Source organism: Saccostrea cucullata, unplaced genomic scaffold (assembly GCF_032062105.1).
Source record: "Saccostrea cucullata isolate Sc308-1 unplaced genomic scaffold, CSIRO_AGI_Scuc_v1 ctg623, whole genome shotgun sequence".
Taxonomy (NCBI): domain Eukaryota; kingdom Metazoa; phylum Mollusca; class Bivalvia; order Ostreida; family Ostreidae; genus Saccostrea; species Saccostrea cuccullata.
The window spans coordinates 1-27,520 of NW_026930400.1; the positions used below are offsets into that span (position 1 = coordinate 1).

General features: G+C 33.3%; 1 pseudogene; it reads left to right on the plus strand.

The window, feature by feature from the left end:
• The first annotated feature begins 734 nt into the window (after positions 1-734).
• On the plus strand, positions 735-21,456 carry LOC134228442 (solute carrier family 12 member 9-like; annotated as a pseudogene).
• The last annotated feature ends 6,064 nt before the right edge of the window (positions 21,457-27,520 follow it).

A 27,520-nucleotide genomic window follows, 5' to 3' on the forward strand; every position in this document is an offset into this window, starting at 1 on the left:
TGTTTTTTTTTCCTTTCGTTAACAGGAGAATTAATGGTTGCAACTATTGCAGAAAAATGCGCAAACTGAGAATTATCTTTCTGCACTGGTTGTAGTGTTAATCAAGTTATCAAACAAAAAATATGTCATTTATAATGTGTAAAACCAAACTATTATCAAAACTACTTGCTTGAATATATCTTATTTGAAAATTTGACAATTAGGCAATCTAATAAGACCTAAGATATTTTTTTTCTGTATACCAAAGTATTTGTAATAATCATATAACTTTATTTTTTGTTTGATTGAACATGATACTTTTGTAAAAAAAAAAATGCCGTCTTTTGAAAAGGTTGCATATAGCTATATAGTAAACAGGTCTAGAATTCAATTATTATAACGTTAGAGATACGATTTCTAGATTAAAATAATCATTTTAGTAAAAAAAAAACAAGCATTGAAAGGTTTAAATATATTCAATACACCTAGCAAAAATGAAACTGTTCTTATTTTATATATCTTTTGTGTCGCTTTTGGATATTAAGGAATATATTTCAGAATTCGGCAGATAATCGATGTCGGCCATCGTAATGAAATTCTTGTGTAGTCATAAAAGTATCTTTCATATAAGAGCTTTACGAATATTACTCAATTTTTGTTCATACATACTCTTGGTCTAGTGTTTCTACGTCACAGTCTCTGAGAATATGTCACTGCCTTCTGATCGTGATAAGATAAGATAAGATAATATTTATTTAAAGTCGGGTATATCAAACAAAAAAACATTAGCTCTGAAGAGCTATTTTCCGACTACATATTAATATTAAATAAAATACAACAATCATATACTGTAGATCACTTAATTTTCGCGACACCTTATTTTCGCGAGATAGTTATTGTTTCTTGATTAGCGAGACAAAATTTTCACGAATTGTGGTTATTACTCTATATTATCTTAAGGAATACTTTTATACGCGAGAATTAAATTTTCGCGAGCACACTGTCTCGCGTAATTACGCGAAAATAAAGTTCTCGCGAATAAAAAGTGATTTACAGTATAATAAACAAGAAACAGCTTTAAAATTTTACATCACACTACTAAAATGTCAGTATTACTCCTTGGTGCTATACAATGATATAGTATTCATCACATTTAGACCAACAACTGACAATAAATTAAACCCTGTTAACCAGTTTCTAAAAAGAAAGCAGTCAATTGTGTGAAATGAGAAAGTTATTCTTTAGAACTATACGCACCTGATTCTCTTGAACTGATATACTGAGTTTATTTCTATTCACACATTTGTATTGTTAAGATTTTATTTTAAGAAAGATCTGAAACATTTTCACCTTTTATTATTAATAATACCCTTAAACCTTGAAAATAAGGCGGATTTAAAAATAAGCCTGTTTTGAAAATAAGCCACCTATTTGTTGCATTGAAATTAGTCGAAAATAAGCTAGTTTTGAAAATATATAAGCCGGTCATGACAATGCCATTTAGGAAAGATGTTAAAACAAAATGATTTTCTCCCTATATGTAAGAAACTAAACACGGTATTATTGTAATTATATTGTAATTATTTTATTTTATAATAAACATTCTTTGACATTTATGATTTTTTTTTATTTTTAGAATGAACAAGTCGTTCTCAATATATCGAATACAATTTATTCAATGATTGCATCGATAATAAACTGTGACTATGCTCTCGTTGCTTATCAGTTTTTGCATTGAAAATAATTTAAGCCGTAATTTTAATATAAGTCGGTTTGAAAATAAGAGCCCACTTTCTTACCAAAACTTAAAATATGCTGGGCTTCTTTTCCAAGGTTTTGGGGGTATTTCACCTTAAATTATCAGTTATATATCACCTTTTTAAAATAATATTTCACCTTTTATTATTAATAATATTTCACTTTTTATTATTATTAATATTTCACCTTTTATTTTTAGTAATATGATTATTCTGTTTCAGGTTTTGTGGTTGGCCAGGCAGGCATCCTAGAGTCGGTGTTACAGCATGTTTTAGCCTACTTTATCCTAGTGATGACAGTACTGTCAATCAGTGCTATATCGACCAATGGAGCAGTAGAAGGAGGCGGGGCCTACTGTATCCTTTAAATTTATTCAATTTCACTTGTAAAAAAGCATTATACATTTATTGACTGAATTCGAGGGCAACATGCGTTTTGTCAGACCCAAGAACCAAACTGTCTGCCTGAGGCCGTTAGGCCGAAGGCAGACAGTTTGGTTCGAGGGTCCGACAAAACGCATGTTGCCCGAGAACTCTGTCAATAAATGTTTTGTTATACCTTTTATTTCATTATATATTTTTTGACATACATGTATTTTGTACTATATTCCGTAATGTAACATTAGATCTGTCACTGTTTAAAACCAAAGAATGAAAATGAGATTAAGCTCCGCCCATTCTGTGACGTAAGCGGTCCAACATCTCTCCGAGCGGTCCAACATCTCACTCAGCGGTCCAACATCGATTTTTTATGCCCGCTCAGCAAAACATTAAAAATGTTAGACTTTTTTCTGTATAGATTTGTATAGGAACAATTTTTAAAAAGTATAACAATCATTTTTAAAGACTGGGTATGAGCATGTTAAGTTGGGAAGAAAACACAAGAGTTAAGTCCAAGTCGACCAGATACACCGTATTAAACGTTAATAAAATACGTAACAGTGTCTGTCTCATATCTCACTTTTCATATACGATAAAGCCCAACTACTACTAAATTCTATGACAAATGATATGACATCGGCTTCTCTAGAGCGAACTTTCTTTTTTTGTGTAATAATATTTTGCTATCACCTGCATCCGGTGTTTTTGATACACAAGAACATGCTCTGAGTATGATAAAAAAATAAACCCAAGCAAACAGATTAGTTGAGGTAACAGTGATTTCAACATTCTCCAATGACGTCTTTATCTCGTAATTTCAATTATTGTTATAAAAACCCTGTTAACAAAAATAAATATTGGGCAATATCCTATGGACTGACCTACCAAGTTGCAGGCCTTTGATTAATACACTAAGATTGAATGCATCATATTTTGTCTACCATGTTTTAAGGGCTCATGTTGGGTATAAGTAAGAGTACCTCCTAGGCACAAGGCCCCAAGACCATAAACTGAGAACACACTTAAGTTAAAATTTTGATTTTTTATATGTTCTGTATCATTCAATGAATTAGCTTAAAACTTGTGTAAAACACCTCAATTCAAACATATGATGAAAAAATTATTTTATTATAAAAACTATTTCCAAAGTTATATTGTTTTGTATATTTGACTTTAATCTGCTCTCAGATTATGGTCTTGGGGCCTTGTACCATATATTACACTTCCGAGAATCTGTGTTTTATTCCTTATTCACAGATTTGTATTGTTTGTATTGTTTTATTCCCTATTTTCAGATATGTATTGTTTGTTAGTTTGTTTGTAATCAATCACTGTTTGTTATCTCAAAACAAAAACAAGAAAAGAACATCTAGGATCTAAAGAGAGGTAACAAGGGTATCCAGTTTTAAAAAGGGCTGTCACTCAGGGGTGATAACATGTGATGAAACCCTTCAAAATAATCCATAATTGTATGCTGCAATTCCTTACCAAAACTTAGATATGATAAGCCGTGCTTTGGGACCTGAGTTTGGTGGGAGCCTCGGTTTCATATTCTTTGTGGCCAATCTTTTATCTGTCAGTCTATCTGTGTTTGGTTTAGTGGAAGCCATGATCGAGAATTTCGGACCAGGCGGTAAGTATTGATCAATTACAGCTGCATCTTTTTAAGCATCCTTTCTATTGAAAAAAAAGATACACCTGCAGTTTTAACAATGCCTAGTCACATTTACAAAATATAAAAGACAAACATAAAGTAAATCATTACCGAGAACTCAATACAAAAAGTCTGTAAGAAAAAACAATAATGAAAATTAAAGATATCAACGAGTTAAAGTCTTCTGTTAAGGTGGGCTATCTTTAAAAAAAATAATTATCTACGGGTCTTGCAAATAGATCTATTTTCATCATAATTAACAGGAACATCGATAGACCATCCATTTTTAAAAGGTGATCATGACTTCTGGTACAAGTATTTGTATTGTACAATTGTTCTCCTTGTGTGCCTTGGTATCTGTATTGTTGGCGCTGACATGTTCGCCAAAACATCGCTGTTTATATTTTTGGTAAGTACTATAAGCATTAAGTCTACGAAAAGGACGACTAGGGTTTGTATGCAAACTTCAATGAAATTTTCTAGTTTTACATACACCTTGATATCATTGTATTGCATGAAAAAGAAAAAAATATCGCATTGCACAGTGTAAAAAACTTTTTAAAATGGTAAATAAATACTTGGAGAGTGTTGGATAGCTGAATGTAAAGCACACTTAAAAAGTAAACTAGGAATGAATATATAATTATAAAGGTCGACATTATTAGTAAAATCAGGTCGCCATTTATATGTCATATTCTGTTACATAGTTAAATTTATCTTTATAGGTTGTTGTAATTTGCCTCCTTTCTGTATTTGTGAGTGTGTTTGCCGAAAGCTCAACAAAACCGATAGAATATGCGCAACAGGCAGAGCACAATCATGGAAAAATAAATAGTTCTCAGCACTGTCACGTAGTTAATGCCAGCGGCTTTGTACAAGACTCAGCAAACTACACTGGACTAAGAACCGCTACTTTCCGTCAGAACCTATTTTGTAAGTGTATTTTTTACCCAGCTACCTGCTTTCTCAATGCAATGCAAGAAAACTTACTTTTTTGTTAAGATTTAAATGACAATTTATGACATGAAATATGTAGAGATAACGGATAATATCCAAGCTCAAAAGTCTACAAAACAAAAATAAATAAAACAGATCATCCAACAATTGGTGACATAATACTTTCTTGTAAATAAGTTGAATCTGATTTGTCAAAAACATTTTTTTAAAAAATTACCCGCTGAATAATGAAGCCACGCCCTCCAGCATAGCAACAGTCAACAGTGCTTGACGACGGGTGATATTCCAAAGCGACTGTGCACTGTTATATGTATTTGTATAAAACATTCAGTATAATATAATAAATATTGCATGTAGTTGAGTGTAACACTGAAAATTTTCACCCTTCGAAAACCATTGTAAACCGAGGTGCAGGTTGACAATGGTTTTCTAGGGGTGAAAATTTTCAATGTTACACTCAACTACATGCAATATTTATATAATAATTGTTACATGTACACTATTGGGTCCGTAAAGAATTTGTTTAGCATTTTTTTTATTTACAGCACATTATGAGCGGGATTACAGTTCTATAAACATGATGACCTTCACCTCTGTATTCTCCATTCTGTTTTGCTGTGTGACTGGAATTCTCACCGGAGCAAATATGTCAGGTCTGTTACAACATAAGAACTTAAAAGTCAACAGTTATTTAACCTTGTTATAAATTTTCGTCACTGTGTTTTATGGAACTGAGCATAATATTTTTTTTATTTGATAATTTGCTATGTGATTTAATTTCTGAGTATCATCGAAGCATTATAAATTATTTTTCAAGGGAAATGTATATTAATTTCACCATGAGCATGAATATTAAAATTTTATTTATTATTGAAGCAAAAAATGTGTAAGGGTATTTTTGTATGGTTGTTCTTTCTTTAATTTTTGCTCTTTTCTTCATTATTAGTTTTTTGGTCAACAGTTCGTGTACCTAACATTTTACAAATCATTTTAACATGCTGGGACAAGTGTCAATATGAGTTGAAAAAAATTGTTTTCTTCAAAGGAGAATTAAAAAACCCTAGTAAGGCAATACCTCAGGGTACACTTGGGGCTCTGATGTTGACATTTACAACATTCGTCATCGAAATAATTCTGGTTGGAGGGTCGTGTGATAGGTAAGCATTACAATTATTATTCTTGTATGCAGCACTGCATCAAATTTCAGAGTCATTTTAAAATTTAAATAAAACTTGGTTCGCAACTAGAAATACAAATCTCATTTTTAATTTCATTTCTGGGGGTTTTATGCTATACTGTAAGATATTTTTTTCATTTGTCACAAAAACTACAGAATTGATAAAATGTCAATATAATTTACTGCCCAATTAACAATTTTGAAATAAGTATCTTCTTCCCACTTATTTCAATTTATTTATTTCAACATAGTTTGTTGCAAAGGGTTACCAAAAATTTGCGAAATGAAAAAAAAAAGTCTTTTTTTGTAATTTGACAACGATTTATATGTTGTATATCCATGTACATGTTCTATCACTTTCCTCATTCGTTTTTTTTAATACCAAAATCTTTTTTTTTTCTAAAGAAGGGCTCAGGTTAGCACTGTGCTCCATATTCCCCTTCTTTTATTGCAGATGCCTTTTGCTGAACAACTATGTTTTCCTACAAGAAATCAACCTCTGGAAACCGTTTGTTTTGATTGGGATATTCACAGTCACGTTGTCTGCTGCCCTGGGTAACCTCATCGGGGCATCAAGAATTCTCCAGGCCTTGGCTAATGATCGGCTCTTCTGTGCGTTTTAGATACTGTAAAATTAATATGTTGACGGTGCGACCGTTAGAGCGAGCGCAAACTCTTCTATTGTTTTAATTAAGATCGGGCTCGTCAAACCGCACGTGACATTTGGTGGGTCTAGACTCTGACATCACATGACGCCGTATGTATTAGTTACAAATACCAAGAAAAAACTGAACAGTGCTGAAAAATAATGAAAAAAGTTACGTTTACAATTTATCTTCAATATGCATCCATTTAATCAAGGCGAGTAAACTTTATGTTGAACATTTGCCGTCATTCTCGCGAGAACGCAACTTTGCCAAGTGATGCATTGTGGGTCAAAATTACTGCGGCAAAAAATTCTAAAGAATGAATGTGCAGTAGTCCGAATTTTCTCTTCGCTCAGGCGTTGTCGTTAGAGCTCGCAGTTACGAGCGTCGCTTCGCGACGCTCGCTGCGCTCGCTATTACTGTGGGGTTAATTTCTTTATTCTTAAGTAAACATTTGTTTTTTTTATATGCTATCATATAACTTATTTCTGTCGATTTGGTTTTTACTTAGAAGGAAAGAATTTGGAAGATTTTTTTCAGAATCTTTAGAAAAGTACTGGGTTCGGTTCATTAAGATATCGACATATTTTAGTGGACGAGACTAAGTTTGCGTGTTTAAACCGTGGAATGTATCAAAATAAAAACACAGATGCTCTTGAAAAAAATAACAATGTATTCAAAATCGTATCTGCTGTTTTGAAGCATCTCTACATGAAATATCATGTTTTTAAGGGTGCGTTTTGAATCCTGCAACCATCACCACAAAGTCAGGGAATCCCTACGTTGCAGTCCTAATATCATGGTTTATTATACAAGTTAGTAAAACAATTATTATTTTATTAAAATTCATTTTCAGAAAAGAAATAAATATCAATATTATATATTATCAATGAATCACATGGAGATAAGGAACAGTATTAAATAATAAAAATCCATAAAGCAATACAAAATAAGAGTAGAGTCAACACGGACCTCCGAAAAAATCAGAAGTGGGATCAGGTGCCATGGAGGAGTGAGCATCCTCTACTGACCGTTCACACCCGTCAAGTGATAAAAACTATGCTCAGAAAGTCACTTGAAATGATGCTTCTAATCTTCTTTCCTAGTTGCTCCTGCTTGTCGGATCACTCAATGCGATTGCTCCTATCATTTCAGTGTTCTTTCTTATGTCCTATGCCTCAGTGAATTTGGCCTGTCTGGCCTTGGAACTAGCTGCAACACCCAACTTTAGGTAAGAAAAAGTTTATTGTTTTTATTAAGAACATCACCTGTAAGAAGAATTTTAAAATGTATGTGTTTTGTACCAAGAATTTTATATTTTCAGACCCAGCTTTAAATTCTTTTCGTGGCACACTTGTACATTTGGTCTGATTGGCTCTATAGTGATGTGTTTTCTGGTCAGTTTCGTGTACACCTCAGCCGCCATTGTTGTGATGCTTCTATTGATTATCATCCTTTACTTCCGGTCACTTCCTGCACAGTGGGGCTCCATAAGTCAGGCTCTTATTTTCCATCAGGTAAGGTTTTAAGAATCATTATTTCTTATGTAGCTTGTAACACCATCATTGATTGGTTACAGAGTCGGGTGTAAATTCCATGCACCCAACTTGAGCCGGCGGGGGTAAATATAACGGTGACGTCACAATGCGTACTTTCTTTATAATAAAAACCAAATAAAATGACGCCACGATGCATTGTAGAACGTACTTATCTTATCAATAAATTGAGACACAGTTTATTAGGCTTTGTTTACAAAACATTTTATGGGTACATAATAAATAAATTCGTTATCAAGGTCCAGTCAAGGGTGTACGGGGATTTACTGCGGGTTGTATTCCATACATCCTTCAGCCTTCGGCCTTAAGGTATATGGAATAAAACCCGGGGTTAATCCCCGTACGGCCAAAGGGTGTGTGGAATACAACCCGGGGTAGATTCCCGTGCACCCTTGATTGAATCTTCATAACTATTAACTGATATTATTTCGGTCTAATATTACATTAACATGGACACATTTTTTTCTGTATAAATACTGGGGATATCCATTTATAGAGTAAAGCACGTGGGAAATAGCCATATGGGAGTGAAAAAATGAAGGTCATAATTCACAGTGAAAAAAATGCACAAGTCCTAAGCTGAACTTTTTAAAATCTAACGGTGATTCTTTTATCATTCAGATGTTAAACGATACAGTCAAACCTCATAAATTACAACTACATGTAATTAGATATTAGTATTCTTTAGATTTCAGACATTATATTACGGGGTGAATGTTTTATATCAATACTCTACCTCAATGTTTTGTATACGAAAGTATATGTTTGAAAAGTATATTTAAAAAAAAGTATTTTTTAAAAAATTACTGCGACCATTTGATATTTGTAGGTGAGAAAGTATTCACTGATGCTGGATTCACGGAAGGACCATGTAAAGTATTGGCATCTGCAGATCTTACTTATGGTGTCTAATCCAAGACATTGTTCAGAACTCATCCACTTTATCAATGACATTAAGAAAGGTGGACTGTTTGTGATTGGCCACGTCAAACTAGGATCCCTAGATTCATATGTTGAGGATCCAATTCTGGAAGAAAACCCAAAATGGATGGGTCTGATAGACCACCTTAAAGTGTAAGCCTTTGTGGAGGTGACCTTAGCTAATACTGTGTCAGAGGGTTTACAACACTTATTAAGGTTGTCGGGAATGGGAGGAATGAAACCCAATACTGTCTGCCTGGGTTTTTTTTTGATGATGCTAAACCAAAGGACTTGCTAAGTATTAACAGTACAGGAAGGAAGCGGAGTTTTATCAAACGCTTGGATGATAAAACAAATGCGCAGTACAGTTAAGGCAACACAGGAAAAAAATATGGTAATGAAGTCATAATGAGGTCTGACGTCATGACAGTTGCTCCGCCCTGATTGATCCATATAAGGAAATGGTGCTCAAAATAACTATTTACCGATATTTGCAAGACTTTGTAATAAACAGCAATATCTTCATGTTTAAATAGAAAATAATTAGTGATTTTCTCGTGTATAAAATAGCATGTCTTTAAAATAATTCTCTTTTTAATGTGTCGTTTGACTGCATTCGGCATCAGCCAAGCGCTTGCACTCGGTGACACGGAATGTTGTTTACATCTAAAAACGTGGCGACATCAGCTGAAATTTGCAGTGGATTTAATCGCAATAACCATGATATCCACACAATCTTTAAAGAAAATAAGGATAAAATAAGAGACAAGGCATTGCTTTTCCCTTTTACGAGAATATGAGGACATTATTAGCAGAAAACTGAGACGATCTGCACCAGCTCCGTAGATCCATCACCTAATCACTGCACTGTTATTCCAGGCAAGGTATGTATACGCATTTGTAGGTACATGTCAGTGGCGTAGCATCGTTTTTGAAAGTGGGGGGGGGCAGCCAGAAAAGAAAATTTTTTTTACATACCTGTAGAAGTTGACAAGCAAAAAAAAAAGGTAAAAAAAGTTGCCCGAAGTCGAAAGTCCTATTTCGTAGGGGGGGGGGGGGAGGGGGGAGGTAGACTTTCTCTCAGTGGCAACTACTTTCAGTACTAATTCTAATACTACTTTTTCGGTACAACACTAAAAGACTACAACTGGAGGGCCAACCAGGCTTTCAATTAACATTTCCTATAGTTTAAGTAAGGTTGATGAAAAAAGTGGGGGGGGGGGGGGGGCAAGCCCCCCCCCCCCTGGCCTCCCCGGTTGCTACGCCCCTGCATGTGTAGATCTACAATATGTAGACATGCTTTTGTTAACATAAAAAACCCGACTCTCAGTGGCAAACAACTTTCAGTACTAATTCTAATACTACTTTTTCGGTACAACACTAAAAGACTACAACTGGTGGGCCAACCAGGCTTTCAATTAACATTTCCTATAGTTTAAGTAAGGTTGATGAAAAAAGTGGGGGGGGCAGGCCCCCCCCCCCCCCCTGGCCTCCCCGGTTGCTACGCCCCTGCATGTGTAGATCTACAATATGTAGACATGCTTTTGTTAACATAAAAAACCCGACTCTCAGTGGCAAACAACTTTCAGTACTAATTCTAATACTACTTTTTCGGTACAACACTAAAAGACTACAACTGGGGGGGGGGGGCAACCAGGCTTTCAATTAACATTTCCTATAGTTCAAGTAAGGTTGATGAAAAAAGTGGGGGGGGGGCAGGCCCCCCCTGGCCCCCCCGGCTGTTACGCCCCTGCATGTGTAGATCTACAATATGTAGACATGCTTTTGTTAACATAAAAAACCTGAGGGTGTACATGTTATTTTAAATGTATAACATGTATCACAGTCGGTGAAAAACTGTAATGCAGTGCCTTGTTTGTAACCCCCCCTCCCTTTACTAAGTTGCACAGTTATCATTAAATTATTATTAAAAATTAATTACACTAAATATGTACTGAGTTCCGGTCAATTAGCTCATTTTCTTTAAGACAATATGTGTAATAATGGAGGTCATCAGTTACACAGATTAAAACTAAATTAAATGAGATGTTTTCATTGTTTCAACAGTCAATGATTCACTAATGACTAGTGACATACAAATATGCTACACAATTTTAATAAAAATTATCAGTATCATTTTGTTGAAAACATAGAACTCCCAACTCAGATCTATGCTTGTAATTTTCTAGAATTTCTAAATTAATGAAAATAAATAATTATTTATTTTTTATGTACATGTACATTAAAAATATTTATATGATACTGTTATCATTGTAGCTGTTAAGAACTTCAGGCTTAAAGATTGAATGAATAGAAAAATGCATCATTTCTCCACAGGGTATGTATACTTCTAAAGCATTTCACAGTTTTAAATTATGCATGTGCTATACATTTTGGTTTTTTTTTTCATTTTGGTAAAGGAAAAACTCAGAATTTTTTTTTTTAGAAAATATTCTATCAATAAGTATTAACTATTGTAAATGTCAAGACATCACTTACCAAGAGAAGTTTTGTAACACAATTTTTTTCCCATTTATATGAATAACATAAATGCACTACAGTATACAATGTACATAATTTGTTTTATCAAATGTAATGCCATTTTTTATTCTACAATTAAGTATATTTAGTAATCTCATAGCATACAAGTATAACTGCATATATATTGTGTTGTAGGCATAGCTATTCCCAAATGTTGGACAAATGGATTCATTCAGGCAGCAAGTTAATCCATCATTTAAGGAAAATGGTATGCTCAATATTAGCTATAAACCATACAAAGTTTTGATAATAAAACTAACAGAAGAATTGAAAACATATTTACATTCTATGTTAAATGTTTCAATGCAATTTTTATTTCATTTTTTAAAACACAAATTACTTTCAATAATGGTTTTTCATGATTTTATCATCAGGTCAAATTGACCCTCTGATATATTTTATAATAAATTGAGTTTGACTTTTATAAATTAATTCATACATTTTATTTCATAAAATGTATGAATTAATTTATAAAAGTCAAACTCAATTTATTATAAAATATATCAGAGGGTCAATTTGACCTGATGATAAATCCCTCATCAGGTCAAATTGACCCTCTGATATATTTTATAATAAATTGAGTTTGACTTTTATAAATTAATTCATACATTTTATTTCATAAAATAATTAATTTCATTTGAGATTTTTAAGAACACATTTCATTTTTAGCATTCTTTTATCTGAGAAAAACTAATAAATCTTTGACTAGCTTAAAGCCATAAAGTTAAGAAGTTTTGTACATATTCACACATTTTCTGGTGATGTGAAATTCTGATTTATTTACTGACAAATAACATTTACGCAAAGCCACGCAATTTGATTAAGAATATCTTTTGAAGTCTACTTCAATCAATTAGTGTCAGTACATCGGATTAAGGTTCTTTGTTAAGATTGGTATTTTTCTATCTTTCGGGTGGGAGGCCCCCGACAGGTAAATAATTGTGTTCGCCTTTGATATGTTTACATTTTACCCTGTATGTGCCTTACCTTGACCAAGTGATTTTTTGAGTCGAAGCCCAGCGCGTCACTTTTGCTGGACACTTCGAAAATAAAAGACGTATATTTTATTTCAACGACTTGGTCATATTTTACAGGTAGGCAATATTTTATATTACTTTTATTATTATGCTTTTATTGTACATATGTTTTATATTTCATGATCTCAGGGTAAATGTGTTCAAATTAAATATGTTTTTGTAGCAAATTGATGTAGTCCAGTACTTTATGTATTTTGATTTTCTTTGTTCTTGTTAGATTTACTCATTTACCTAATTTCGATTGTATGCCGTAGATATGCGTAGCTCAATGAATTGAGATATACAAATGTTAACATATATCGATTGAAAATATCTATTTTTATAACTAAAATTCTTTTCTCTTAATTTCTCGGTAACGCCAAATTACAATTTTTATAAATTATATATACAGCACTTTTCCGGAAGTTTAGATGTCACATGACCAGATCTAAATTTACTTTCGCCTTTGTTTACTTGGGTTCACTTCCGCCCAAAGTGAAAATGCCTTGGCACAAGAAAAACTTTGTTAAACTCATTCAATAACTTTGTTAACTTTAACGGGATGAAGATGTAAGTTTATAACATTGCATATTTTGATTACAACTCATACAGATTTTTATTATTACTGCACACTTCCATATTTTATACCTCTTTATGTCAATGCATGTGCATTGATGTTATGTATGTTTTTATTAGGCATTTGCCCTTTTTGTTTGTTTTGATTTCATAAGTAGAAGTCCAGATTAATTTCCCAATTGTATCTAAATGAAAGTTAGTAACTGTTAAATGAAATTATGAAAATAAGTGAATAAATATGTAAATTGAGATTATGCAATATGACCCTCTGTGTATGTCTGCTCCTTCATAACTTGTGTACCTCATCATGGCTAAGTAAAGTTCTCTACCATTCAAGTTAATTTTCCCCATCTTAATTGCTATTACTCAAACTAATTCCCCTTGTATTTGTTTATTAATTGTGTAATATTTGTGCACATGTAAATCATAAGGTTGTTTATATAATGTGGTCATTGAATAATTTTCATTATCTGTTGCATTATTTTTAATTGTGCAAAGACTCATTGTTTATAATCTTGTGTTTTATTATGTCTTGTTATATTATGCAATAGACTTTTGCTGGACACTTCGAAAATAAAAGACGTATATTTTATTTCAACGACTTGGTCATATTTTACAGTAGTCTAGTCAAATTATCAAATTTTCTATCAAAATGTGAACTAATTGCAACAGTTTCAAAACTTAGTTTTAATCAATCTATGATATGATCTGAATATATAACAAAAAGTTTAGAAAAAATTATACATGGGAAAAATGAAAAATTGAGGTCATTATTGGGACGTATTGTGTTCACTCTAATTAAGTGTTAAACGAACAATGTAAAGTAGAAACTTTTATACTGATTTAAAAAACATGTAAGTAGGGAAATAAACTTAACTGAATGGGAAAAATATTAAATTTTGGTTACTACAAGTGTATATATGTTGGTTGCCATGGAAACAGTATAAATTTAGAATATCACCTACTTTTGAACAATGAACCTTTAAAAACTCGAAAACAGTCACTACGTTAGTTTACACACATACTCAAAATGCATTCTTTTGCCATAAATGCTTCAAAGAAATTATTTAGAAGATTTCTGTAAATAGGTGGTAACCATGGATGCATTATAAATGAATTTTACATGAAAATTTCAGCACGAATATACTCAATCACCAAAAGTTAAGAAACAATAAAAATGTTTTAATGAATATGAAAGGTATATCCGAAAAAAATTAGGAGCAGATTTAGAGGGGTCATGGGACATCCCACAATAAGAATTTTTTTATGAAAAAGTAGCAGAAAATGCCCCCCCCCCAAAAAAAAAATCCCTCCTGTAACAAAGGTTTTCCCCGTAAATTGTGGGAAAATCTCATAGAACCCCATTCCTCCCCGAAATAGATTTATATGTTTTTATTCTGGATTAGGTAGGTTGTTATTTTTTTTGTGTCAAAAAATATTCTGAAATCTGAATTTTTTTTATGCACAGCAAAGCTGTTCCCCATAGATTACATTGTAGAACATTGTGTTGTCCACCCTTCAGAAAATTTTCTTTCAACATGTAACACCAGTTTTAAGTCCCTGCAATATGATTGATTGGTAACTTGTATAAAATGCTCAGAAATAAAAAAAATACTCTGTTTACATCAGTATCATAAAATGCTTGTACACAATATATAATGAGTATGACGGTTCTTGCTTGATCAGAACTTGAACCCACCCCACACCCGGGTACCCTACAGGGTATTTGTCATCTTACTCATATCAAGTGGATCAATGTATTTTTTTTACCCTCCATAAAATGAAACCACGCCTTCCGGTGTGATAAAAACATAGCAACATTTAATGTTGCTTCATGAATGGTGATATTCCAAAAATATTTCAAGATTTTTTCAGTGTAACCTTCAACTACATTCAATAATATGGAGATAAGACACGATTTAGGATAAAATCTGAAATTGTTATCCCTTGAAAATGATCATTGTTGACCAAGATGTAGCTGAATCAACAGTAATTAAATTGCATTGAGAACAAAATATATCGTGAAATGTGTGCGCAAAGGTTCTGCGCAGTTAATAATTATTATATTGTTACCCTTCTTGAATCTTAATGTATTTCAAACCGTTGCTATGTAATTTTACTTGAAGAGGGTGGGGGCAATTGAAAGCACACAGTAGATTATTTTATTCATATTGGTAAAAAAATCTAAAGTCAAATTAAAGCACTTACACAAATGGAATGAAGTAAAGGAGAGCAAGCCAAGTATTTGTTTCAAGGAAGAATTAATTGTTAAACTCTTGGTAGATACTGGTTATCAATTTTTACTTGTTAAAATTCATATGTAAAAGTATTATAAATGTTTCTTATATTTTCCCCAAATACTTTTATCCTAACAGTTTTAGAAATTATAAGACTTTGGCTTTAATCTAGGAATTCACCCGCATGGTGCAGTGGTTAGAGCATCTGCTCTAGAGTTGCGAAGTAAGGAGTCGATCCTTACATGTACGCGGGTTCGAATCCCAATGTGGGATGTGGAGACCGACCGGTCGGATAAGACCGTATAAACCGAGGTCCCGTGTCGCAGTAGGCACTGGCGCGAAAAAGATTCCTCACTGCTTAATGACCTTAAGTGCTGAGTATAGAACAAAATGTGCAGCTCTCCACTGGCAAGTGGTGGCGTCTCCATATGGATGAAAAATTCTCGAAAGGGACGTTAAAAAATATACAATTATAGTAGAAAAATTCACGTCCTTTTACTTTTCTTTTTTCAATGTTGCTCTTATTAAGAAGTGACTTTGAAAGTGTTCCAGATTGTTTACATTCTAAATCATGCTCATGGAAACACCGTTATCACCAGTCCCCATAAAATGGAGCTTCAATAAGTGCCGCATCAGGCATTTTACTGTTGCAAAAATGACCATATGATCTACAAGGAGAAGTTAAGTTTTTTAAAAATGGGTTTAAAATATTTTGTGAAAAAGTTACATAAAGAATTTTAAAAAAGAGCATTTAAGCATTTAATTCTGTCTAAATGATTCCATTTGAATTATTTCCATTACTATAAACATAATGCAGCTTTTGTACATGTATAGATGCATGGTGCAGTCTTTATAGAGAAAAGGGTCAATATCAATTGGCTTTTTAGCTCACCTGAGCCGAAGGCTCAAGTGAGCTTTTCTGATCAAAATTTGTCCGTCGTCTGTCGTTGTCGTCGTTGTTGTTGTCGTTGTTGTCGTAAACTTTTCACATTTTCATCTTCTTCTCGAGAACCACTGGGCCGATTTTAACCAAACTTGGCACAAAGTATCCTTAAGTGAAGGGGATTCTGGTTTGTTCAAATGAAGGGCCACGCCCTTTTCCAAGGGGAGATAATCATAAATTTGTTAAAAATTAAAGGCATTTTTAAAAAAATCTTCTTCTCCAGAACCGATGGGCCAGGAAAGATGAAACTCATGTGGAAGCATCCTCAGGTAGTGTACATTCAAGTTTGTTCAAATCATGACCCCCGGGGCAAGGGTGGGGCCAAAATGGCCGACCCAAGTTTTACATATGAATATATAGGAAATATCTTTAAAAATCTTCTTCTCCAGAACCACTGTGCCAGGAAAGATGAAACTCATGTGGAATCATCCTCAGGTAGTGTACATTCAAGTTTGTTCAAATCATGACCCCTGGGGCAAGGGTGGGGCCAAAATGGCTGACCCAAGTTTTACATAGGAATATATAAGAAAAATCTTCAAAAATCTTCTTCTCCAGAACCACTGGGCCAGGAAAGATGAAACTCATGTGGAATCGTCCTCAGGTAGTGTAGATTCAAGTTTGTTCAAATCATGACCCCCGGGGCAAGGGTGGGGCCAAAATGGCCGACCCAAATTTTACATAGGAATATATAGGAAAAATCTTTAAAAATCTTCTTCTCCAGAACCACTGGGCCAGGAAAAATGAAACTCAAGTGGAATCATCCTCAGGTAGTGTAGATTCAAGTTTGTTCAAATCATGACCGCCAGGGCAAGGGTGGGGCCAAAATGGCCGACCCAAGTTTTACATAGGAATATATAGGAAAAATCTTTAAAAATCTTCTTCTCCAGAACCGCTAGGCCAGGAAAGATGAAACTCATGTGGAATCATCCTCAGGTAGTGTAGATTCAAGTTTTTGCAAATCATGACTCCCGGGGCAAGGGTGGGGCCAAAATGGCCGACCCAAGTTTTACATAGGAATATATAGGAAATATCTTTAAAAATCCTTCTGAAGATCCACAGGGCCAGGAAAGATGAAACTCATGTGGAATCATCCTCAGGTAGTGTAGATTCAAGTTTGTTGAAATCATGACCCCCGTGGCTAGGGTGGGGCCAAAATGGCCGACCCAAGTTTTACATAGGGATATATAGGGAAACCTTTTAAAATCTCTTTTCAAGTACTTCAAAGCTATGATTAGTGATATTTATATGGAATCATCCTCAGGTAGTGTAGATTCTAGTTTGTTCAAATGATGAACGCCTGGAGGGGGGGGGGAGTAAATTCAAGCCCGATGTGCTCAGGTGAGCGCTGTGGCCCCTGGGCCTCTTGTTATATAAGGTTCGCTACTTTTTACAAAAGCAATAAGCAGTAAATCTGGAGAGCAAAAAAAAATTTGAATCACACAATTCAGATTGAAGTTCCGGAGATGCCTTAATGGAATTAAATATTTGATTTTTTTAACTTGGAGACCTTCAAATCAAATCCTGTTCATGTGATTCCATAAATTCTGTAGTCTTTATTTCAAAGTGATAAATTTCTATATATTAGCTGCAGATCTGTAGCTCTCCGAAAAAATGTATATTGATAGACCGGAGATATCAATAATTTTTTTCGGAGAGCTACAGATCTGCAGCTATGTATATATATTCTAGATATTTAATCAAAATATATTCTGTGATGATGTAATTGTAACAACTCTGATATACATTGTACATGTACTTGTCCGAGAAGCTTCCTTGCAGAATTCTTTAGAAAAAGGCTGTTTTGACTTATTTTGTATACAAACTGTGTTCCATACATTTTTTGTCTCATGAGTATAAATTGCAAAACTACTGGGGTATAAATGTCCATCAGATGTTTACAAATGAAATGAAAATAAACACATTCACATTTAAGAATTTCACATATATGTATATTGTGAATACAAACAGTGTTCCATACTTTTTTGTTTACATGAATGGTAATTGCAACCATTATACATGTATGTGTAGATGATATTTGGCCGGTGTGGAAGTCAAAACTTCACTTCTTTGAAAATCAAAATATAGAATTTTTTTAATTTAGTTTTGATTGCATAACAAACTACAGGTTAAAACAACAACTTTTAATGCTAACTGGCTATTGTTTACAGGCTGTCTGTCGTAGACAGCTCATATAGAAAAGTACGGTGTGCAAATGGGTAATTCTAAATTCAAATTGATCCCTAATTTTAATCTTTCGATTTTCCAACTTTCCCCTGAGTGAATTTTTCTAAACTTTTTATATGCGAGTTACTAATAGCTTATCTACAAATCTGCATTAAAATATATACTGTTGCAATTAGTTCTCATTTTTCAGTAGAATGACTAGACTACAGGTATTATTATCAACACCCCAAATTTCAACATGACAATTTTCTCATATTTTTAGAATGCATTTTATCCACAAGAACATAAAATGAAGGAAATAATGTGCACCTGCCCAGCATTCCTAGTCTGTCATTGGATTTGAAAAGAAATGTTTATTAAATAAATTTTCTAGAAATAATAATTTGACTTTTTCATATATTTACTGTACAGGTGTTGAAAAGACTGTTAAGATTTTAAAAAGCTTAACTTGCATACTATTTTGTGTGGAGGGTACTTATTTTCAGCATGTGCATTGTGTTCAATATTACCAAAAAAAAGGAGACAAGAGATCCCCCTAATTGATTTAAAATAGGATAGGGGACCACCATTTGATTCTGAGGGAAGGGGGAGGGGGGGGGGGGGCTGGCAAGTTTTTGTAAGTCAGATTTTTTCTTTTTCATGTCAATGAAGGACAGATTAATATTTCTTTCGAACAATAAGATAAAGGACAGATTATTCATTGAAAAGTCTAACAAGCAAAAAAAAAAAAAAAAAGAAAAGAAGAAAAAAACCCTCTGATTCTTGGGAGGGGGAGATCACTGATCTGCAAGTCTTTATTTTTAAAATCTGCCAGCCCCTCTGACACCCTCAAAATAAAATGACTGTCCCCTTAACAAGTACAGGACTATACCCCAATCCTTTCTATTAAGTTCCTAAAACTTATACATGTTATAACTTAGTTTAAATCCCACAATTAACAATAAGCAGTCTGATTGAAAGCGATCGTAGAACATGATCTCGTATGCAGAAAGAAAAAAGATATTATTAACACAAGTGTGTGTACATGTACCATAGGTGTTGGAAGCAAAATGAAAGTGGGGGGGGGGGGGGGGCTAAACCAAAAGAAATAGGTAAACTCCAATGCCTACATAATAAGAAGGGAGGCTAAGCCCCCCCCCCCCCCCCACCCCCGGTTCCGACGCGTATGCGTACAGTAGTGAGAGGGGGTATAGATATTTGATGAAATATTAATGGATGCTATATCTTAATTAACAATTTGTGTTCTACATAAACACATGTATATCGGCAATATTTAGACCTATGTGTGTGTAATACTACCACAGGGGCTTGTGTAGAGAAAATAAATCAGTTTAAAAAATTAGTACCTCGGAGAGAAAAATACTAATTTTTTAAGCTGATTTATTTTCTCTACACAAGCCTCTGTGATACTACAGTCATGCATAACGTTATACACATCTTTGAGGAAATGCGGGACGTTTGAAAGACATTAAATGTATACAATGTTTGGAGAACGAATACACAAAATGGAAAGAAATGTCAAGGATTTTTATGCATACCGTTTTTATTTAGTAAAAAAAGAAAGTGTCCAGTCCTGTCCGCATGTATATTTATTTAACATTTACGAAGTAAACAAACTATACCAAGTACTCAAGAGTTATCTCCCATGCTGGGTCATTGATGCGTTTGAAAACTATAATTAGATTGGCTCTTCCAAGATTTCAATTTTAAACAAAAAGTGCAAGGGCAAGGCGGCAACCTAAAAAGTAGGTTTTTATTTCAAATTATTTATTTTATTGTAAAGTTTTCAAAAAGTGATGCTCATTTCTTTGTAATCCTTTAATTAATTTATAATTCGCGATGAACTTAGGAAAATATCCTATTTTGCATGCATTACTGTCTGTTTTAGCTGAATAACTTAATTATATCGGAAAACTAACTGAATGAGCATCAATTTTGAGAAAGTATAGATACATAGAGACAACATAAAATATTGTGCAGTTAATTTTTTGTTTGCCTTGCCCTTGCACTTTTTGGTTAAATTTGACATCTCATTTTTTGACCTAAAATCGGAGCCCACGTGACCTCAGGGGGTCACATGATGTCAAAAAATACCGATGTGAAAAGCGATGGGCATACTCTTCAAGATAACAAATAGCTATTTTTACTAGAGTGTCTTGCTCAAAAATAAAACTATTAAGCATTATATGTATCGGATTCCGTGAGTTTTTATAGAAAAATGTTGCCTTAACTGTACTGCGTGACATTGAAAACCTATTCGTGAATATTAGGGATGAGGTTGATTCAAAACATATAACTTCTGTAGAGCATGTCAAACTTATTTCAGATTCACTGAAAATGCAGAAGAATGTATGTTTATGCAGGCATTTTGATCAATTTAGTAAGCAATCTATTATGCAATCAAAAAAAGGAATTTTTCATTGATGTTTGGCCAGTGAATCTTTTCAGACCTGATACTGTTCACTTTTTCGACAACGCCTGCCTTTTTATGCCACAACTTGCCTGTATTCTTACCATGGTACCCGACTGGAAATTCAAAACAAGTCTTCGAGTCTTCTTGTGTTTGAATTCTCAGAAAGACAACACCTTCCAACTGTTTTCTTCAGCAGCTCAGAATAAAAGCGTCAGTGAAGCTCGTCACCTTGGATCATCTGGTACATCATATGCCCGAAATGTCTGGGAATAGCAATGGGACACTCACATTGACACAGCAATTTTACCCAGTCCCTGAAGAATTTGTTCATGCAATAAACCAAACGATTTTTTCATACTCCAGTACAACAGCAGTAGGTTTCCTGTACCTCCCTATTCCTCCAGTGGATACCAGGGATTATGAGACCTATCTAAACAGTCTAAACATAGTGTCAGAAAATCTCCCTCCGACGTTGTATGTGCATGGGTTACACCCTGTAACATCTACTGCTCTTTAATTGTTAAACATTGTAGTTCATTTTTTAAAAAAAAGATACGGAGTGTTTCAACAAACATGTACCAACATTGAGTCTCTACAATTTTGCATAATGATGAAATATTTGCAAAACAACAACTTTATTTCATAGTAAGTTTACCGTCAATATATATTATAATCTAAACACAATATATTTTACATCGTAAGGGAATCGCTTATTTTGAGTATTGATTACATCATCAAATATCAGGTAGACGGGTGTTTATTTATGATGTAAGAGATAAATTAAATCATACTGTTAGCTGTTCTGTGAAAACAGAAAATCCCAGTTCTAGTGGAAAAGATTTTTGAAAAAGGAATTAACAAAAAGAGAAAGGTTTTTTTTAGAAAACATTTGAGTAACATGGGACTTAATAAGGCTGGTGATTAAGAAATATGGCAGCCATTTTGAAGACATTACAAAATTACGTTATACGCAAGTTACCTTTGATGTCTATGTTAAGAAAATACCTGTCTTAATAATAAAAATAACCGAAGAGTAAAAAACAAAGTCTGAGAGCATTGAATAGCAGTTTGAAACTGCTATTGATAACTTGATAATATTGAAAGTGGGATAATATAGTTATGCATATAAATGAACTTTTTTTAATTTCGAGAAATCAACATATTTAATTTTCAGAATTATCATAAAGAAAACATTTTGAAGGATTATATGAAATAAAATTCGAAATTACGACAACGTCCATTTCCAGAGATATTTCTTTTTTGCAAGTCAAATCATTTCAAAGTCCTTCTTTTCCGTTGATCATATTACAGACAAAAACTGCGAAGCATTTGTAATTATTGATATTTTAACTGCCAATGGTCAGTCTCTTGCGTTTGTTTAATTTATGAATTAAGTACCAAAATTGTGTTTGTTTGGCTCGACAAACGCCGACTTTATATATCTTGTTCTGTCAAAATAAGTAATCACATTTTGTTGCGAGAGCTATCCTTACATGTCGAGATAATTTATAGTCACGATACAAGATAAATTAAATTCATCTCATTTTGTCGAGATAGCTATTGTTTTAATACGATAGCTTATATTTACATAACAAAATGAAAAGTGGGTGTTGAACGACAAACCAGAAATTTATCATGTCTTGACGAGATACTTATCTTGACATGATATGCTATGATGACAGAAAAAATGCTGATGGCATATGAAATTTGCCAGCATAATCTTGCAATCTGAATGTGTATAAATCCTGTTTTCTTTTAACATTTATATCAATTTTATGATAGTGTAAAGGGCACATGCAAAGAAAACGAACAGTGATGTATTTCATAAGTCTAAAAGGGCAAAATGTGCCCTGGAAATATCAAAGCTGAGACCCGGTGCCTAGGAGACCATTGCTTGATAGTTTATCATATTCCAACCAATGTATTTCAATGCCTTTTGTTTAAATCTATTTTTCATGGTGGCATATTTATGCTATCCACATGACTTTTTGTTAACATAGCATATCATGCCAAGTCAGGAGAACTATCTCGTCAAGTCATGAAAACTTTCTGGTTCGTTGTCAGATACCGACTTTTATCTTCTACAGTCAAGATAGGCTATCATATTTTTGTGATACTCATATGAAAAAATACTATTAAAAGTCGATCGGAGTATTCAGTTGACTACTAGTTGACGGTCAATTGACCGTTAATTGACTATTAGTTGAGCTTTTGCCATGCAAATAAGGGAGCATTCAACTCATTTGCATAGAGTGGACCACTGTTGAATGCTCGTATATATTCTTTGCAGTTAACCGCTAGGTGAATGCTCCTCTTTTTCCTTTGCAGTTAACCGCTAATTGAATACTCCTCTATTTTCTTTAAGGTTGACCGCTAGTTAAATACTCCATTATTCCCTTTGCAGTTGGCCGTTAGTTGAATACTCCATTAGTCAGTGCACATAGGTTGCATGCATTATTTGAAAAAAAGTGGAGGAAGATTTGAAATCTAAGACAAGCAGTGTTCTTGATAATATGAAAAGTCAAAACATTGGAGTTTCAAAATTGACATAAATGTACATGTAAATCTAATTGCATTTAAATGAATTGAGGTGGCACACCCTCATAAGTTTTAACATGCATTCTTCATTTTCTGTGCAGAAAAGGTTATTATATAGAATAAGTCTACAGCAATGGTATATTTTAATCAACACAACAAGAAACACAACAAAACACTTGATGCATGCCAAGTTTTCAGAATTCTTTTTATATTTAAAAAAAACATGAAAATAGGAACCTGTACTGGCTAGTTTTTTTTTATATTCCTCATATCTGTTTAAAAAGAATTATTAAAACAAATCTTTAAATTTAATACTTACAGTAGTACATGAGATATTTCACGCGCTGAATCATCACGAAGACAATAATGTTTCAAATCAAAATTTCCACGTTTTACAGAAAACACACATGTACTGATTCAAATCTTGGTTGTTGTAATTACGGTAAAAAAACCCCCGATCTTTGATAATGTAATTTTGAACCCAACATAAATAACAAGTGTTCAACTAGTGGTCAACTCTTGTTTTGCATGAAAATTTCAAAGTAATAGCATTCAACTAATGGTCAGCTGGCCACTTTTTGCAAATCAGTTGAACGCTTTTCTGAAAATCATTCAACTCCGAGTGGTCAACTGTTTTCGCATTATCAGTTGACGAATAGTAGTTTACTGCTAGTTGACGACTAGTTGACGGTCAACAACACATTTTCCTATGGGAGCATAAAGACTTGAGTTATCATTTATAGAATCTGAAACGACTTTATGTTTCTTAAAATGAATATCATTTTCTATTAAACAAACATAATACTGATTTCACAATTATAGCTGATATAGAATATGATTTGATGTTTCTGAAAAAAAAAGTTTACTTCAACTTGTATTAATATATTTTTTTTCATGTTCTGTAATATTGATGAGAGTCGTAAAAATGCCTTGAAGCCTTAAATCAGGATCTACTTTAAATTAAAACATTAGAAATATTGTCAAAAATTGATAGAAAACATAATCAAAAAAATTATTTTTTTGAATAAGTAAATCCTCTACATTGAGCCTTTTTCTTATTATTTTCACATTTTCTTTATTAATCTATATAAAAAAAAATACTATAACAAATGTAGCCCTTTGACTCGGTCAATCCATAGATATATCGACTTCACAGAAAAGCATATCGACCTTGCACTTCGTGCTCAGTAGATGTGCTTTTTTATTAAGTCGATATATCTATGGATCGACCTCAATAAAGGGCTATATTTACCTGTATATAAAATCTTGTTTGGATCGATATCTGGAAAACTATACAATATTTAAGTCGATAAAACTTAATGCAATAAAAATTACAATTCCTTAATACAATTCATGGTCGTATGAGCCGGGGCTGTATACCCCCCCCCCCAATATTTCTAATATATAGAATACTGTAGAAAACTTATCTACTATATGCTTGTGCCCCCTCAATAAAAACGTCTGATAAATAAATTAAAAGGTGTTTTTGCGTAATTTTCACTGTCTGTGATAAAGCTAAATTCTGTTACTTTAGAGATGATTATCGATGTGGACACACTTGGGTATTAAGCGATTGAATTAAAATCCAAAACCTAATATATCCCAAAAATCACAGAAGAAACCAGCATGGTCCAATTAGTTTCTTAATCACCTTATTAAGAACTTTTCTTGAAAAATAATGTTTCCTCCTTTATACAGTAAATGTTTTCTTAACGTATTTTAAGTAAGATTGAGGTCAACTTCTTTAATACTGAATGTGAATCCTGAAAGTATTACTGCATACACGATCTGTACTTAATGAATAGCAATAATGATAAAAACAACATTATATTATAGACATAACAAGTATTCAATGATCTGAAAAATTCAATAATAGTAACACTGAATCATTAGGGCTCATTGTTCAAGTTATATATGTTTTATTCCTAAAAGATTCAAATTCCTCAAGGGACTGTATCATACTATTATTACATGTAGAAAGAATTTAAAATTTTCCCATGCACATTTTAAAAGCAGCTCAGTATTAAGTAAGCCGTCAGTCTAACGTTTTGATTACCAAAAACTATCCTCTGCCACCTTCAGGCGTATACTCGTTTCCGTAGAAAAGCTTTTTAGAATGGTTCAGGCGAGTTTTTAAAGGTACTTGGACACAGATTTGAAGTTAACATTTTCTGTATAATATCAGGAATTATATATTTTAATTATTTTACACAAAAATTAATTAAAAATCTTATTTCATTTAAAAGTTATTAAAACTTCAAATTTGTTGGAGGGTTTGATTGCACATCCTTGCACTTTCACAAATTTTAACTTTATTCCTTATTGTTAGGAAAAGTGGCAATCTTGTTGTGTATTAATGAGAAATATTAAAACTTAAATCCAGAATATTAATTTCATTTAGAGTAGAAATGTTAGAAAGCAAAACTCCTTCACAAGTATCGTCATTCCGAGTTAAGAGCTATGTACAGAGTTTAGCAAATCGATCACAGTCGTGTTATGTACACAGTTTAAAAGCGCGGTGGCTAATCTGTATGAAAACATTCTGGACTATGTTAACCTCTTTTTATTCGGTTTTTTACGATACTGCATCAAAAGGATAATTAAACACTATTTAACATGGGAACAACAATTTGGCAGAAATTGTTTAAAAATGGGATGAACGAGATATGTTTCCTTTCTAATGACATTCTCTTTATTAGCAGTTAAGTAGTCATTTTTACATTTCATTGAAAAGAATAATTACAGAAAACTAAAATTATTGTAGATTTTGTTACTGATGATACTGTATTAGTAGTGACACAGTGGGTATTTTACTGCATGTCTAAAAGACTTGATATCAACAATAATTACATTACACAATGTTGCTTTTATATATACAAGTAGCATACTGTAAATGTATTACATTTGTCAGGGTATTCTATTAAGCACTTTTAAAGCAGGGTAACTTCTGCTAAATAAAGAACATCGCTAATGTCTTGTAGATATGCATTCAAAAATACTGTATACAGGGAAATTTTCGCCCCCGTTATATTTTCGCCCGTTTCGCTCTCTTCTTGATTGGGCGAATTTAAAACGGGGCGAATTCAAATTAAACAGTATAATATCTTAAACATAACTATGACTGGGCGAATTTAAAACGGGGCAAAATTGTTTGCAAGTGCAAAAGGGCGAAAATAACAGGGGGCGAAAATAACCCTGTATACAGTACGCTGAACGATGTTTAAAAAGAGGTCCATGGGCCACATCGCTAACATGTATACCTAAGCACATTGACTAGAAAGAAACAGAAATCAGTTCAATATTGAGCATATTTTGCAAAGGAGGGACTTAGATTTACACTTTCTTAGGATGCTAATATATCAATATGACAAATCATGGCTTTGCTGTTCTTAATCAGCAAAAGAATCGTTTTTTTTTTCTTTTTAAGTCTCTGATCGCTCATTATGGCCACAGCTACCCACCCTCAATTTGAACAAATTTAAATACACACTACCTAAGGATGCATCAATTATGATATGACTAATCATGGTTTTGCTGTTCTTCAGTGGTTTTTTTTTCAAGGTGATTCCTAAATATTCTTCTGCAAAACTTTGACGTTATGTTATGCACCACACCTGGGGTCATAATTTAAACACAATAGGCCCATGGGCCACATCGCTCACCTAAAAAGCTTTGACCATGCTGTTCTATACCGGATTTCCCCCTTGTAATACAATCATATTGTAACCCCATCCTAACCCACTGATCATAATTTGGACGATTTGAAAACTACACTATTCCAAGACGCTTCCACTTAAGTTTTAGCTTTTCTGGCTCGGTGGTTCTTGAGAAGAAGATTTTCAAAGATTTTTTTTCCTATATATTTCTATGTAAAACTTTGAATCCACATCAAGGCCCCGCCCTAACCCCGGGGGTCATGAATTCAAAAATTCAGAATCTACACCAACCCAGATTGCTTCCACATAAGTTGCAGCTTTTCTGGCCCAGTGGTTCTTGAGAAAAATATTTTTAAAGGTTTTTCCAATACATTTCTATGTAAAACT